This window comes from Corvus kubaryi, unplaced genomic scaffold (genome assembly GCF_017639235.1).
Source record: "Corvus kubaryi isolate FWS band 111438036 unplaced genomic scaffold, C.kubaryi_AGA036_p1.0 split1-37296, whole genome shotgun sequence".
Taxonomy (NCBI): Eukaryota; Metazoa; Chordata; class Aves; order Passeriformes; family Corvidae; genus Corvus; species Corvus kubaryi.
In genome coordinates this window covers 13,909,937-13,928,281 of record NW_024582075.1, presented here as the reverse complement: position 1 = coordinate 13,928,281, position 18,345 = coordinate 13,909,937, and positions in this window count along the sequence as shown.

Below are 18,345 nucleotides of genomic sequence, written 5' to 3'. Positions count from 1 at the left end.
ACCGGTGTGGGATCATGACTGCAGCTTAGCTTCTTCCATAGGAACAAGGGTCTGGAAGGACATCTGTGACACTGTAAAAGTAGTCAATGAGGTTATCACATTTCATTCTGGATTTGCACTTAATTCGGTGAGAAAGGTCTATAGACCAAAGACTGTATTTTAGAAATAAAACAGAATGTTAGAGTAACACTTAGGGGCCTAAAAACCAAATGCTTTCTTGACTATTTGCTTGACATCACCAAGTATTAAGTGAAAGATACTTCCCTAAAGATTTAGTTTTTAAAAATTGCTTTATCATTGTATAAGGAATATGCCATTAGTGTCTGAGACAAAAGACTGTCCTTATGTCTAAACAGCACATAGAGCCAGCCTGTGTAACCTTCACATTTCTCTGCCCCAGGCTTTTTGTTGGCATCAACCATGTGCCTGGACCTCTCTTCAGGAAGCACTGAGGGCAACTTCCATAAAAAGGAGAAAAACAATTTAAATTCCTAGCAGGTTAGAATTTGGGCTGACACATTCTTCACCTATGGCTAAGCATTGTGTCCTTCCGTCTAAAATTAGTACCCTCAGACACCATCTTCCTAGATACAGGTTATCAGAGAAACAAACATATGATGGAGAAGATCAGCTGTGGGAAAGGATGGTGTCAGAAGATCCTTCAATAAGTGCATTTAGGGCTATCTCAAGGACAACAAAAGTAGGCTTGAAATATTTCACTTTATTTAAGACCCTGAGCCACCTGGAAAAAATTGTATCTGTTGTGGTATCATCTGGCTGCAATTTACCTGAGCCTGAATTCAAACCTGATCTTTAGGCTTAGTCACCTCCTGAGGCTGCAATTTTCTTCTTCTCCTGAGGCAGGTAAAGTTTAGTTAGGATCAGGAAATGCCAGGATAGGTGATTCAGGCTACAGTCTCTGTGAGGCAACTGCTATCATCAGACGCTGTTAACATTTTTACTTGCTTAACTAAAGCAAGCTATTGTTGCAGTACAATAAGTGGCAGTGGCCACTTCAACAGAACAATCGGAGGATTGGTGGACAGGCCTCCAGGACACAGAAGTTTAATTCTTACCTCACAGTTACGGTGAGTTCCCATGGTCCCAGTGGGAATTAGTTTGCATATTTCAATGTTACTGGTTTAGGAGTTCTCCACCCAGTTTTATGTAAGTTCATGTTTAGGCATTTTCCCTAATTGCTTATGCATTAGTTCTAGAAAGTTCTCTTTTCTTCGATGCCCCATTGCTTGGTTCATGTAACTCCCTCCCCTAAGTTATCCCCATTGGTTATTCTCCTGTTGTCTCCCCCCTCCTCAGTCAATCCCCATTGGCTGTTTCCCTTTCTTCCACCTCCACATAAAATACTGTGTTCTCCCTTATCCCTGGTCTTTGTCTCTGGACCCTCCACCTGTAATAAACCAGCTGGAACCTATACAAAGAGCCCTCTCTCATCCTTTGCCTCCACCGATGCCTTGCCAACACCTTTGTTTGGGGCTTGCTCCCTGTGAAGGAGCCAGCATTCTCTGTGTGCTGCAGCTAAAGTCAAGGACGTCTGCAGTTGGACGCTGTGCGGCCTCGGGCAGCCCCACTGGCATCAAGCTATGGATTAACCATGTCAATACAGTAGAACAGTATCAATGGGAGTTAGAAAGTTGGGCTTTGTAGGGGCTGCCTAGGAATTTAATGCTCACAGTGCCTTCTGTTAACTACATAATTTTAGGTCTAGGCCATGTAAGCACCACCAGCTAAGGCAAAGCAGTGGGCATGATATCACGGTGCCTGATCTCATTGCAGATTACTGCTGATGGTCTAAATCTAGCTGGATCTAAATCTAGCTTTATCTGCTCAGTGTGGACACTGGTAGGGGACTCCAGGAAATGAGGATTACTTGCTTGAGCTGTACTAGAGGCTTAAGGCAGACTTCAGTAACTGTGCATAGTATTATAACTGGTTTGGAAGTCTTCATCCATGTTTTACCTCATGTTATAGAAACTCAGTGGGTTAATTTAATTATAGCATTGGGATTAATACTTGTTCTGACAAGCAGCAATAATTACTTTTTTGAAGAGAGAAGTTTTCAAGACTACATGTGTGCTTTGTAGAGAGATATGTGCTAGGGTATAGATTATGTGAGGAACTGATTTGCTAATCTGGATTAAGGTTGATTGTCCAAAGAGAAAATATTAAATCAATATGAAAATAAATCAAACTATAAAAGCCATCATTTACTATGAAATTAGGTTTCAAACCATCAAGGACTGATCTGCTGTTTTGGCAGTCAGAATCTTGTTCAGCAGCTGAAAACATCCCAGAAGCTAAATTTACATTTTGTGTGTCTTTGGCTTCAGAGTAAATAAAACTGCTAGACCTATATACTAAATGACATACAGAATGGCTGAGAGTGGTTAATGGCTGCCCATTGGGACTAGGGATCAGTCAAGGACCAAGGTTCAGATGAACATGCAAAACTGGGTTTATGGGGCTACTGGAACAGATCCACAGACTATCCTGATTGAACTTACTGATTGGATGGAGCACAGAGCCACTGGGAGGGACACAGCTGATGAGGCGGGGGGTGTGCTGCATGCTTACTTATACTTGGAATAGATCTCCACTTCCTGCAAAACCAAAGAGCATCACTGACAGAGAATGCAAAAGCTTGACTTTAATGGACACTGGTGATTGCCATTCATTTGTTTATGCTTAATAAGGGAAAACTGAAAATATTCAGATGAAAATTGTATGTATGTAACCAAGTTGGGAATGGGCTAGATTTTTGGTGTGCTTTACCAATCTAGGCAGGAATTAAATCAGCCTAGGAATTTTAGGGTTTTTTACCCCTTGTTCCCTACCCATAAGTTTTAGTGAAGTTATTGTTAAAAGCTCACAACAAAGAGACTATTGGTGTCACTGTGTTTATTCCATGTTAAATATTTTCCCAGCAGAACTGGGAGGGATGGAAAGCACTTCAAGACACTTAAAATAATGAGCTATTTCCTCTCCTTATAGCACTTAAAATAATTGTCTTAGGGAGGGTGAAGAGTCATTCCTGGCAATAATTTAATGTGTTCTCTTCATATTATTCCTTTCAGCGATATCAAGGTTGTCTGTAATAAATGACTCTTCTACAGCTGACAGCTTTGATAACACTGTTCACTTCCCATAATAAATAAGATCAGCCTTCAGTGCCACTTTCACTGACATTTATCTTGTGACTCTTCAGGTTTTTTAATCAGTGCAAGGCCAAACACAGACCGTACTGTGTTTGTGACAGGTCCTGAGCCTGACTGTATAGCTGCTATTGTAGTGAATAAACATCTGTCCCCTTTACCTAATAAGCAAAGACTAGCTGACATCAGTTGGTGTGCAAATGAAAAAGATGGGAGAGGTTGCATGAGCAACGCCTTTAAGATGTCAAAAGTGAATCTTTCAACAGCAAGATAAAAAGTAGGACAGCAATCATGACCTGCTTTGCCTGCACTTCCTGACCTCCCATGATTTTCCACTGCCTGCCTGGGGACAACGAGAACGTCTGTGCTTCGAATAATGAGTGTGGTATCTTGCTAGGAGAACCCAGAAGATTCATGCCAGGTCTGATTTGAGTCACTGTCATTTCCCTTGGAGACACTATTTGCAAAACTCAGAACTGGTTGAAGAGCCGTTAATAAGCTACAAACAAGAGGACTGCTGTTCAGAAGACAGAACCCTTCTGCTGCTTGAAGAAAGGTTTTTGAATAAGGTTTCTCTTAGCAGCAAGCCAATATACTTAAGTTAATACACTGTATGAAATCCGGAAACCCAAGCAATTATTTTAGCTTACATACAGAAAGAAATCTACTTCAAGGCCAGGTTGGATGGGGGCTTTGAGCAACCTGTTCTAGTGGAAAGCATCCCTGCCTATGCAAGGGGATTGGAACTAGAGGTTCTTTCCGGTCATTTTCAATCCTAACCATTCTAGGAGTCTATGAATTCATGAAGTAAACATAAAAAGACTAGAATCCAGAGGAATTAACAAATAAAATACAGTATGTTGTCTCAAAAATTAACCTGCTTCATTCACTTACAATTTTAACGTAAAAATTAAGGTCCATTATACTTGAATTAAAAATAACTTTTATTCAACAGAAATTTTTTGAGACTGGAAAGTCACAACAACCTTAGAAGCTGTACAAATTGACTGGTGGTGTCAAAAGCCTTTTGACCCCTTCGAGTCTTCCTTCCACCACCTATTCTTCAACCCTCCCACAGTGGATGGACACAGGAATACTTTAGTTGGAAACTAAACTGTGCCAGTTTGGACAAATTTGGAGGAAGAGATATCATCTGATAGAAGGCGGGTTACAACCAGCCCTCCCCCACCAGGGGTGGGAAAAAAGAAATTTTCCTCGGAGGAAAGTGAAGGAAACTTAACAAAATTTAACAAACACACAGGAAAAGCATAATAATGCTAAATAATAAAACCTCTCACTGTGGAGAGAAACCTGGAAAAATTGCAGAGTCCTTCTGTAGGTGTAATCTCTCTTCTCCTCCTCCTTGGAGCTGGGTCATGGGCCCACCTCCAGGGCCTCGGTCGAAAATTCTCCCAATGTGTTCTGATGTTGAAACAGTCCAGAAGAGAAGGGAAAAAATGAAGTCCCAGGAAAACAAAGTTCAACTCTCCATCTCCCTCCAGAGAAAAGGAGCCAAAAGCTGGCTAGAAAGCAAGCAGGGTGCTTCCTCCGCTCTTGTTACCGCAGCAGCAGAGGAGTGTGTATCTGTGTCCTTGAACAACTGCTTTGAAAAGTTTGCTTAGTTTTTTCCCTCTCCCCCCTCTCAGGCTCAGTTTAAAGGTACAGAAAGGCACAAAGTTAATTCCTGGGCATAGAGCAGCAATAGGGGATACACATCATAAAGTCACCCCAAGACAATAGCTAACCTGATTTTTTTTATCTTGAAGTCTAGAAAGAAGCAGAATGCTGATGATAAAAATACAATTAAGAACAATCCTATCTTCCACTCCTTAACATGACAGATGTGTAGAACACTTTATATCTATGCTGCTGGAACAATAAAAATAGGAATCAGTGGTTTGTTCCCTTACATTTTGCTGAAAATTAAAATAGGCACCTTCACATTACTCAGTTTCATGTGATAGAAAAATTTCAGGGTCCTGAATGTCTTCACAGCTCCAGAGATTAGTAATGCATTACAACTGGCTTACAAAGCCAGAAAGTTTAAACTGGCCATCCAATCTGAACAAAAAGAAATTTGAATGGCTTTGCAAGTCATGTGTTCTTTATGAATCAATCTAATAAAAAGGATCTTACACTACTCTTTGTTTATTGGTTAGAATGTCACAATTGTATGTGCTATTATTGTAGCTCTCCTTCACATTACTTCTGTCACCTCATAGGCTTTCCTCTTTTAATTTCTATGATTTAATTTTATTTAATTGCTGCTATTTTACAAACCAACAGACTTAATTTCATTTCAATATAATATGAAAAGATGCTTCCACTGTAAATGCTCGAGGGGAAGGCAGGGTGTGGTATCTATAGCTTACTCAGTAAACTGGACCTAACTGGCCTCTGCTTGAACCTAGTGCTATTTAGATGCTTTGGCATTTCTCACACTTGTAGAATGGCTATGTTCCCAGGAATCGTAACTGAGCATGTGAGTTCCTTTGTGCAATTCTCCAAGCCCTGAATAGAGTCACATTCTCTGCAGTCCAATTCTATGCAGCAGTGATAGCCCTTTCTTAAAATACAGCCTTCCTTCTCCTTAGTCCATCTTGGACAAATATCTGAAAATTAATATGCAAGCTTACAAACTTACATAGGGTAAAAATGGCTAATTCTTAGGAAAATTAGTTTTTTAAACTTCTCAGCAACCTACTATATCCCAGAAGTCTAACTTCAGCCATTTAATCTTCATTCTCTCCAGGGTTAAACCATGAATCCTGAAGCCACAAAATTGTTTTTATTTCTATAAATCTATTAGAAACTCTAAACTGTGAAGCAATGAGAGCACCAGATGTCTGTCCAGTTCCATTAGCAAGACTGAAACCTCAAACAATACTGGCATCACTAAAGGAGGAAGCTAGATACAAGGGGTATCTGCGGTGGCACAGGGGAATCAGTCATGGCATTGACATAATTTTGGCCTATTGAGCACAGTTCACCTGCAGCAACCTTGGGCAAGTGTATGCAGCCTGACATGTAGTAAAATAGTATATTTTCATGGCAACTACTGAAATAAGGGAAGTTTTAATGGTTTGGGGTTTTTTCCTCTCTTTTTTTTACAGAGATGTAGAAGAGATGTGGAAAATCAGAGAAACACTTTCTTACCATGAGGTGAAAACGGGGGAGATACTAGCAAAAAACACTACTAACAAACTACAAATCCTTTTTTGTTTGTTTGTTTGGATATATACAGTAATTTTTTTAATAAAGTGTTGCTTCTCTTCTAGCATCCCTTGGCTTTCCAAGTAAAATACGTGTGTCATGGGTTAGCAAGCATAGTCCTGGAAGTGATGTTCTTGCAAAGGGGTGCTTACAGCTCCTCTATGACCTGATAGAACCTATCAACTGGCTAGTTTGAATATGGACAATTTTTTAAGCCTCTTAGAATTTTGACCACCTCTGTGGTCCACATTTAAGAATGGACAAACCCCGGGAAAGCTCTCTCTTGCTTCCAGCCAGAGGACTGGTAACTGGGCTGGGCCCGTGTGGGGCCCAGCGGCCCTGCCGGGCCCTACTCAGGTCGGGTCGGGCCAGGCCGGGCCCCAGCCATCCTGGAGCCGTGCAGCCCTGTTCCACCTGTGGCCCCCCCACAGCCCTGTTACGTGCAGAGCAGCCCGGTTTCTCTCCCCCTCTCCAGTGTGGCCAAGATTCAGCTGAAGCTGCTCTGCTGCCCGGCAAAGATCATGTGACCAACAGCGATAAGCGAAATTCCAGCTGCAAGGCCTGGGTGAGATTAACTCTTTTAGTGCTATGAAGAGCTGAAAACCTGAGGGAGGAGAAAGAGGAGATGCTTAAAGCTGAAATTCTGTTGTAAAGCTATGGTGGTGATGGACTATGATATATCAGAGTACCCATTGTAATTTCAGGAAAGCATGGAGGGTGGAGCATTCAAACTGTACTTGTGAGCAAAAGCACCTGTGCTGAAACAAGCAAATGCTGAAGCAGCTGTAATTTGATGAGAAGTTTGAACAGGGAGAGATGGAAGCGATGAGGACTCTTGCTCCAGCTGGAAGGAGAAGACCTCTGTTCCTAGAGATGCTCCCAGAGATAGTCCTAGAGATGAAGATGATGAGGACCCTTTTCTTCCCAGGGAAGAGGAGGGCCTTTATTCTTAGAGATAAAATGCTCCCAGAGATGGGTGAAGAGAACTTTTGTTTCTGAACGGCTCAACCTTAAAATGGTACCCCAGTAGCTCAAGATTGGACCCTCGAAGTCAGTTGTGGGAAAAGCTGTAAGTCGTGGGAGGGGACTCTCACATGCAAGCAGAGAACCATCCCGGACGGCTGTCTCATTGTGGTAATGTCTCCATAGTATGGGCAAGAGAGACTCCTCTTCCTAAATGAACTGAACAAGGTTATTATGGAAGTGGTAAACAGACTGGGCATCTCAAGGGTTGTCTTTTACATTGTCAGTGGGAGAAGGGAGAAAGGTGGGGGAAGGAGACGTGTTCTGATGGTGTGGTATGGGTTTTTTTCCCCCTTCTTTTAGGTCTATTAGTAAACTTCTTTATATTCTTCCAAGTTTTGTGCCTGCTTTGCTCTTCTTCTAATTCTTATCTCACAGAAGATAAACAGTAATTAGTATTTTGGACCAAACCACTACACTAAATTGGTGTTTCTGCCCAGTTAAAACTGAACCCACTACAATGTGTAATATACCTAAAAAGCTTACAGATATGGTTGTTGTTGAAAATCCTACCTTACCTATGCTCAACTGTCTTTCTCCACCCTGAACTCCTAAACCCTCAGTGCCTTCTATTCCCTCATGCAACATCCTCCTTCAATAATCAGAGAGTCTTTGTTATATCCCCTTACAACCAAGTGCAGTGAAAAGGTACATGTACCTATTAATTCTGTCACTAACTGCTAGGACAGACCCTGCTGTTTGCTTTTGACAAGTCCAAATGTGGAATCAGGTGCCAGAACCAAGAGCAGAAAACTACTCTCTTCATTTTTACTGAGCCCTCCAAGCAAAACAAAACAACAGACAATAAGAAAGCACCACTTCAGTCACCCCCGCCTCCCCTCAAAAAACCTAAACCAAATAGAACACAAAACAAAACCCTAGAAGTCAGGTGTAGATGAAGAAGACTGGAAAAGACTGAGTGGAAGGGAAACAGGCAGACAGAAGAGGAATGGAAAAAGTGTTATCAGATGAAAAGTGAAGGACATTCTGAAGAACTCAGCTGGTAGAGAGTGAGCTAGAAAGGCTCTACCTTCAAGCAAAGAGAGATGGAAAATTAATGGCTTCTTGGTCTTACATGATGGTTCTTAATGGCTTGGAGCAATAATGAGGAATTTAACAGCTGACTGGGCTGTAAGTGAAAGAGGCAAAAGAAGAAGAAATGAATTCTTAAATTTTTTTTGGCAACCTATTCAGTGGAACCTATTCAGAGGAAGGTATCCCTTCCCATTACAGGAGGAGTGAACTAGGTGTTCTTTAAGGTCTCTTCCAAACCAAACCATTCTGTGAGTCTGACATTATTGGACTTCGGCTGGCAGTTCACTGACAGAATGGAAATTAGACAGTCATTAGCAAGCTCAGGACTAACAGAGTAAGAAAAGTAAGACTGAAACAACAAAGCTTAAAAGAGGGCAGGAACTGAAAGACATAGGTGAGAGAAATTATGTTGAGTCAGGAAGCAACTGCATGTGAGAAAGAAAGCAATTGAATGTGAAAAAGATGTGGTTGAAACTAAAGCCTGTGATCACACAATTAAATGTAATACTGAAAATACAGAGCAAGACAGTTTGTGCTACAAAGAGTTGCATTTCTTCTTGCAACACTGTCCAAACTTGTGAGTGCTTAATTTCTGGGTCTGGTATTAGAGTGGATACACACCATTTGCAGGAAAAGGTAATTTTGCTAACAAGGAAAGAGGTAGCAGGCCTAAATCTTAACTGAATACTCCTGCTGCCTTGTGTCTGCCCTTTAATTGCAGTTATTATAGCAGGAAATTCACATTTTCTCCAAAGACTTGAACCAAAGCCACTAGTTATAAGCCATGGTTATAAGCCATGTGGTTAAGAATGTTTTCATCATATGCTACAAGGGTTTAGCATTTTGTCATGTATGTTAGTCTTGGAAATGGTAAGAAAAATTTGAAGGATTTGCGAAAGTATGTCTATCCCATGACTTACCTTCCCAAATCTTTTTACAGAGAAATACTGCTTATATTTCTTCATAGTAGGAAGAAATGAAGTTGCACTGACAACCATGATAACTTAGATAATCAGTAATTTAAAAAGAAAAGTTCAATCAAAGGAACTGTTTTTCACAGGACAAAATTGTAGAATTGACTTTTTTAGGTTGGAAAAGACCTTCAGGATCATCAAGTCCAACAACTCAGAGCAGGGACAAAAAGATGCTGAATTGTTGAGCCAGGTGCAAGGAATCTGTTCAACCAAAATCATAAAATCATTGTAGAATAGCTGTTTTCCCCCACCAGTGCTATCCACATGGGGTGCACTGATGCTGGCAGAGACCCTACTGAGAAAGCAAGATAGGGCTGTACAACTGATCAGCATCCTCAGGCTGTACCAGGTAAAGCTGAAGATACAACAGGCACAGATGTACTTTGGCAAATCACCAGGAAGTTTAAAGCACATAACAGAACACATTAAAAACATAAAACTCTCTAGAAATCTCTGTCCTTGGCACCCACAAAGCTTCATTGCATTCCTGAGCCAATACAAATTGCTACAGCATTTTTTACCCAACCATGACCCATTCACTAAACTGAGCCAGGACATAGCACAGGACTGCTCATGGCCAAGACTCAACTGAGTTAAGGCTGCATTTGAGTATGTAATGTTGCTGACACACTCTGAAAAGAAAAGGAACTGTACAAAGACACATAAGGTGTAAGTTTAGCATGTTCCTATGTGCTCAGGGCAAGTTCTCCAAAATAATTTCTGTTTTGTGAACAGAACAGTATATGGTTTCTGAGACCACCCTCCTGTAGTGACAGCCAATTCAGTTGTTCCTTTTCTTTACAAGTTGCTAAGGAAAGAGAAAAATGCTTATTTTACTGTTTGAGTTTATCTTGCCAGAAGGACTGAAAGTTGTACTCATAAAAACTAAACAAAAACTGTTACTGTGCCAAATAATATTTTTGGTACTTGGGTGGCATACTTTTGATCCTTTCATGAGGATACGAGGCTTATGTGAAGAAAGACCCTGGTGTTATGGATCACAAAGGTGGTTGTTCTTCCAGTAGCAAGGAAAATCCTTCCCTGTGAACAGATGTAAACAAATTATATTTTGGAAGCAAAGTACCAGAAACTGAAGTAGTGATAACCTCTCATAATAACAAAATATTTCATAATTCTACATTCAGATAAGCAAAAATAAGGTTTGAAAAGTTTCTAACTGAGAGACCAAGCTGAATTCACTCTACAGATAGAACATGATACAGAAGGGCCTGAAGAGATTTTTCTGAGAGCCTCAGAATACCTGGAAAGAGAACTAAGGTCTTTTGAACACAAATTCAGTATTGACTGTGTTATGCTGATGCATCCTGCTTTTTCCCCTGAGGTTTCTTCCCCTCTTCAGGACAAGAAACTATCCTTACATAAGTTCTACATCAACATGTCACAGACTAAAAATTGTACCCACAAATTTTCTCTAACTAATGTGTAAAATATCTTTCACCTGATCTTTCCACTATGGATGCTATTTTCTCACTCAGGCTGAGACTTTTAACAGAATAAAACTACCAGTGCTTGTGTGTAGTGCAACTCTGTCAGCAGTAAATACGAAAACAGCTCCAGCAAAGTAGTGACATCTGGAAGTGACGTCACAATAAAATAATATTCAATTTCACAGCAAAACCTGTCCCCATATTCAAGCTTTATGTTATGATATATCTGTGATATACGAAGGGCAGACAGTCAAAAGATTTAGAAATATGACTAGGCAACTCTCACACTTTCTCCTTGTTGGGGAGGATGAAAGTTTGGTAAGAAAGTTTCACAGATATGTAGGCTTGGCAGAAAGATCTCTGAATGTAGAAAATGAGGATGAGATAGAAATGAAAGCAAGTTTTGATACAGAGTAAAAGATGTTTTGCTGAAACACTGATCACTGAATAACTGAGAAGGCAAAGGGTGGAGATGAGTTGGAAGATTTTTATGAATAGGACAAAGGTATGTGACTGCAAACAAAGACATGTTTTTCACCAAGTAAATAAGTCTCAAGAAGAGCATAAGTAAATAGAAAACGTGTTTACCAAAAAGAGAGATATGGCAGGCAAACAAGAAATGTCAATGTAGCAAGAAAAAGAGAGGTCTGAGAATTTTCCATTGTAAGCTTAAATTGTAACTTACTTACTCTTGTGATTGGATAGTAATGACTATAATATGGTGATGGTAGTAGCTATGATAGGCTATAGGCAAATGTAAAGGTATTGTGTATGGTGCTTATTGGTTGTTATGTATTAAGATACTCTGCAAAGAAAAGTATATAATGCTTTGTAACTTGAACAGAAAGTGGCTTCAGGTATGCCTACAGCTGGAGCTGGCAGCTGTAGGGCTGGCTCTGGATACCCACTCCCTGAAATGCTGTAACTTCCCTATGCAATAAACAGCTTTCAAGAGAGCCGCTTGAAGTGCAGACATCCTTCGTGAAACTTTCTCCTATACCTCCTGTAATGTGTCATAACTGCAACGGATGAGCATGATTCACAGGATGTTGTTACTCTTCTCCTTCCTTATGTGTCAGACCTGACTGATTCCAGAAGTTTGTTTTTTTTGATGTAGATGTGATGTAACCCAATGCTTGGGCCTCATGTGAGGGTTTTGGTCCAAAAACACTGGATGGTTGAAAATTTTTTGTCCCAAGAAAAAAAATCTTTTAAATTTAGATTGTTGCATTGACTAGCATTCTCTTCTTCACTTCATCTGTGAAACTGACATGCATTATTAATTTCACAACAAATAAAGGACACTCTTCTGTTTGTGCATTGGGAGCACAGCTCAATTAAACTTTTTCAATCAGTGGCTCGAAATCCTTGGGAGATCTGTGGCCTGTTTCTCAGGCTTCCTTTACCAGCTAGTCTTCCTTTACCAACTGGTCTGAAATCTACTGTCAGTAGATTTCAAACTATTGTGCAGTGAGGGATCTGTCTGCAGGAAAATATGATGAAGTTCACAATTGGGAAAAAAGATTAAACCACTGGACTTGGAAGTTGTTGAGGTGGATGCATGCTCTTGAGTGTTGCACAGAATTCTACACACAGTCTCCAGTGTTGCTTACAGTCTTATAAAAATCAATACCACTCTGAGATGAATGCCTTCCACAGCCTTTAAGGTCCTTATACTAAGCTTGACCCATAGGTGCAGTACATTGTTCCATGTATTTTTAAAGTCTGGATTGCATAAATGGTATTTACAATCTCTGCTCAGTGGCAGTAATGGCTAAGGAAATCATGTATGTACATGGGTAAAGTAACAGGGAAAGAATAACAATGCTTTAGATACACTTCTGTGTTCTCGATGTGCAATGATTAATGCCTCTGGAGTCAGCACATAAGCACCAGTTGCTCTGAGCACATTGAAAAAGTGAACATGGCTTCAGTTCTGATTCATCTGGGTTCTTGTACAAGCCTGTGAAACAGCAAGTGTAGCAGTCTCATCTCCTCCCTTTAAACAAGGCCAAGAAAATAATAATCAGTGTTTCTGAATGTTGTTCCTGCATTTCTTTTTCTATTATCTTCTCCCACATCACAGAGAGGCGTTCCAGAATGGCTTTAATAGCTTTTAGGTGTCATTAAGACAGTGTGTAAAAACTGATGGAAGTAAAATGTCCTGCTACTTTCTCACCACCATGTTCATGTTCTACTGCTCACTGGATTTTGGACACAGGACAACGCATGGCAGTGGTATTCCTCCTGAGGCTGCTGGGGAGGTAACAGTCTGTCAGTGCAACATACCTTTGATAGCTCTTTCAGACTTTCACAGTTCTTTTTCTTACAGCTGCATACAGTCTTAAATTTGGGGAAAGCCTGCTTTGGGGTGAATTGCCTACACACTGCTCCACCTGGAGGTTCTGACTTTGGTTGTTATGAACCAAACTTTTACAAGTCTATAAACATGCACCAGGCTTCATCGTGTTAGTGGATTTGAGGAATAATCACTTTGATGATGGTTATTAATACCTCCTGTTAGTCTACCTGACCGCACTCACTTGCAGTGCTTCTTTAGTTCTAGATTATCTTCCTTCCTCCTAAGGGAACTACTTAAGAAGCTCAGCTTTACTCTCCCCAAGCAGGAGTCATGCAATGTGACGCCAGAGCATGACCAATGAACATCCCTCTCAAAACACCTCACCCTCCTCTGGGTGTTGGTTTGAATAAACAAATAATGATTGCTTCCTAGAATCGTCTGACAAAGAATACTGGCACTGTGAGGTAACTGGTTGAAAGCAGGAAAGGCAGGACTCCTGTCTACCACACCCTATGTTGTCATGTACCTGGAACTCTCTTAATGCTCATGCAGCCTTTGAAGACAAGTCAAAGATCCCATTTCTGTAGCCCAAACTCCACAGGTAGGTTATTATGAGAAGTACATTATCACAAAGTGAGAAATAACTCCCAAAAAACTGTCCTCCAAGAAATTAATTTTTTTTAACCCTTAAATATTTACAGTGTGATATGACATAACTCCTGGTTAATTATCAATCAAACTTACTGCTGTACTATTGGAATCTGCCTGACATTGTGAACAGATTAAGGAAGAAGAAAATTTCTGCAGGTCTAAGGTACCCGCTGTCTGCCTTTCAACATATTCTACCAGCATTATTTTTATAAAGCGGAGCTAGAAATGACAATATCTGAGCATTCAGCTCAGTATGGTGAAGTATTTTATGTTGGCCAAAAGTTGAGGTCTGTGTGATTGCCCAATCAGTCAACTGCAAACCTTGTGTAATCTCTGGATTGAGCTAATATTTCAAACATCATTGAGTCAAATTCATCTTGGATGAATTCTAGCTGAGAGAGGGCCTGACTGTAGGTGCCTACCTTTGTATCTGGGTCCAGGAAAATTCCAACATTGCAGAATCCTATTACAACTTTTTTGGTCCTCTAAAGTATCCTAAGGACTGTATTTAATAAATTTTAAAGAAATGTCTATAAAGAGATACATTATTATTTAATTCAATTATATAAATAATCTGAGCTGCTCTGCCTCATCCCTTAAATATAACATCGCTGTAAATAAATTTGCATTTGTTTTGTTGTTTCTTTCCATTTTGAAGTCTAGCACTCCTCAATAAGCATCATCTTTTATGGAAAGCAAAAAAAAGGAATAAACTGAGAACAAGTCTCTAAGCCTCTTCCTTCTCAAGCTGCCCAGTGTTGTCCTGTTTCATGACTTGTCCCCTAATTTCCCATGTGATTAGCTTCAGCAATCATTCAAGAGCTAAATCTGTGAAGAACTACCATTAAAATAAAGATCTCACCTTACAGGCTTGAAAGTAGTTGCCTGATTAAACTGCATGTCTGAAGTTCATAAAATCAAGTTGACAATGTGATCTTTGGAAATACAGGTGTGTTGCATGATGGTACTATTGGGTATTTTCACTTCCTGGACAGACAGTATTGTCTTCCAGACCTCATATGTTTAAGGCATCAAAAAAAACCAAAACGGTGGAATGATTTCAGTTTACTTTCAAAATGTTTATCATAACATCCACTCTCCAATTTCTTATGTAAAATAATTGTTTCACCTAAGGCAAGTCTACGGCTGTGCTCAGTAGAGTAACAGGAAGAAGCTTTTATTCCTTTGCTCTTAAAACTTGTGAGAGATGCAGATTGTGTGACAATAGAGAGCCTATCCAACAAGAGGCTGAACAGTTTGGTCTCTGTTCTATACACACAAGCATTCACACTTTGTTGGACTAAAATATCAAGACTTTTGGCTACAGAAAGAATTAAATGGTTGGTAGGAGTATTTAACAAGGCATTAAAGTCAGTGAATATGCCTATCTGGACTTAAACAGACAAACTACCTAGCAAACACTGATCTAAATGACCTTACTTAGAGATTCAAAGTAAGACATTCAAAATGCTCTGAATCTCACACAAATAGTGGGCATCTCAGAGATGAAGAATATAGAGTAATGAAGGAGGACTACAGAGATGCTATTCACCACTACAGGGAGTAAATTCGTATGGCCAAAGCTCAGCTAAAGTCCAAACTAAGCAGCACTTTGAAGGACAATAAAAAGCCTTCTTTTTTAAATATGTTAACTGCAAAAGAAGTGCCAGAGATAATATTGGTCCATTACTGGATTAGGTCAGTCACCTCAAAATCAGGATGCAGACAAAGCGGAGGCATTTTTGCCTTTTTGCCTCTAACATCAGCAACTCCTAAGCTCTCTTTTGGAAGGCTGTGATTATGGAAATTATAAACTCCCAGCTAACTCTGAGCTTGAGACGTGCTGCTTTAGCTGAATGCATATAAATTTATGCAGCCTAATGGGACCTGTGCCAGTGTACTGAAAAACCTGGCTTACGTCCTTGCAGAATCTCTCCCCATTATTTTTTCCACAGTGTTTGGAGTCTGGAGAGGTCCCAGTCAACTGGAAGCATAGCAAATGTTCTCCCAGTTTTCAAGAAGTGTAGGAAGGAAGACTCTGGTAATTGCAGGCCTGTAAGTCTCACTTCAGTGACTGGTAAAATTATGAATAAATTTATTCTGGGAGTTAGTGAAAAGTACCTGAGACACAATGCAGTCACTGGTCATAACCAGCACTGGTTCATAAGGGGCAAGTCCTCCTCCACTAAATTAATTTCCTTTTATGACAAGGTCACCCATCTAGTTGTCCAAGGAAAGGCAGTAGATATGGGTTCTTCGATATTAACAAAGCTTTTGATACTGTCTCTCACATCATCCTTCTGGATGAAATGTCCAGCACTCAGCTACTCAAGTTCATTGTATGTTAGGTGAGCAATTGGCTGACTCAAAGAATTAAAGTAAGTGGGGTCATATCAGGCTGGCAGCCAATCACCAGTGGGGTTCCCCAGGGCTCAGTATTCGGCCAGTGCTCTTTAGTGTTTTATAAATTATCCGGATGTGGGAATTAAATGAATATTAAGGAAGTTTCCAGTTATACTAAAATAGGAGGAACTGTTAACTCCCTCAAGGGTAGAGAGAACTTACAGAGAGATGTGGATAAACTAGAGAGGTGGCAATCACCAACTGCATGAAATTTAACAAGAGCAAGTGCCAGATTCTCAACCTGGGACAGAGTAATCCTGGTTATATATAATTGGTGGATGAGAGACTGAAGAGAAGCACCAAAAAGAAAGAGATCTGATGGTTTAGGCAGAGGCAAGTTGGATATGAGTCAACTTCATGCCCTGGCGGCCAAAAGAGCCAGATATGTCCTGGGGTGCATCAAGCACAGCACCCAGGAAGGTGCCTCGGTACAAGGGTATCAAACTATTAAGAGTGTGTCCAGAGAAGGGTGACCAAGGTGGTGAAAGACCCTGAGGATAAGGCATTCAAGAGCAGCCGAGGTCACTTTGTTCACCTTGAAGAAGGGACGGTTGAGGGTTGTCCTTTTCAGAGACTACAGCTTCCTCACAGCAGGCAGTGGAAGAGGGTCTCCCCTCTCTGGTGACCAGCAACAGGACATGAGGAAATGGAATGAAGATTCATCAGGGGAAATTCATACTGGACATTAGGAAAGTGTTCTTTATCAAGATGGTTACTGGAACAGGTTTCACAGGGAACTGGTCACAGCACCAAGCCTGTCAGAGTCCAATGAGTGTCTGGATGATGCTCTTAATCATCTGGTTTAGGTTTAGGTAGTCCTGCAAGGAGCAGGGCATTGGATTAGATGATCCTTATGGACCCCTTACACCTTAAGACACTTGATGAGTCTAAAAGGAAGACAAAGGATCTGTCCCACGAGATGAAAATGGAATTTACATACTGTTTACTGGTTTTGTTTACTTAAAGAGAAACCTGTTTCCTTGAAACATGTATAAGTTTAGCAAATCTTGTAATCCTGAAGATTTAACAAGGTGACTGTAACATAGATGTATCTTTTAATCTTTGTAATTCAAAAGTGTAGCCATTGACTTGCTGGGTGCTATACTAATGCAAGGCCAGTGGGAAGTAAGAATCAGGCCACCAGATGGTAAAGCATAAATTCATGAATGCATTATGCAGTTTACTTTCTGAGTGTTGCTTATCCAGAAAGAAAGAAACAATTTATTTTCATTCTTTTTAGATTATTTAGAGTAGGATTTGGGGAAATTTTTTATCACTAAAACACCTTTTTTCAAACTAGCGTAAATTGTTTCATTTCTTCCTAAATTTTTAATTTTAACAGCTTGATAATTCAGGTCATCAAAAATATTTAAAGAAAAAATAACATTTCAGAATTTTCTTTAGTTTCTTCAAATATAAGGTCTGAATACAGACCTTTTTTATAGGATGCTGCTTGTAGAACAAAGTAGTTTTATAGTTCAATGGTATAACAACAATGGTATAGCAACAGTCATGTAAATTTTAAACTTTTACTTACCAAGGTGTTCATAGCTCACAGAGGAGGAATTTCAGTGTGATCCCTACTAATTTACGGAATGGCATAAATCAATATTAACATGAGATTATACAGAAACTAGTCTGTAAATATCAATATACTAAAATAGAACTTCAGAAAATATTTAGGGGTGGTAGCAGTAAGAAGGAAGATTCTTATTTGGTGTGAGTTGCTGGTTTTGGCTTTCTTTTCTGAGAAGAATATCGATAGAGTTTTTGTCATATGAACTAAACGTTTATGACAAATATGAGATAAATAAATGTCTTTTCACGTGTCTTACACACAGGATTTCCAGACTGTTACAGTGATAAAATAAGGGTCCTGGTCTAAAATCAATGCACCTTTAAGATATCAGATACATCTGCAGATTTTTTGCTTGACTGTACTAAACCCTTGCAGAGGTCTCTGATAATAAATCTTACATTTTAAGGTACTGATGAAATTATTCCCCAGAAAGCATCTAGTTTGCTGTAAAAACATTTTGTTTCCCTGAGTTCACCACACCACACTTTGTGATTCTAGTTGTTATAGAGGACCTGACACTCAGAGTGGCTAGACTCACTTTCTCAAC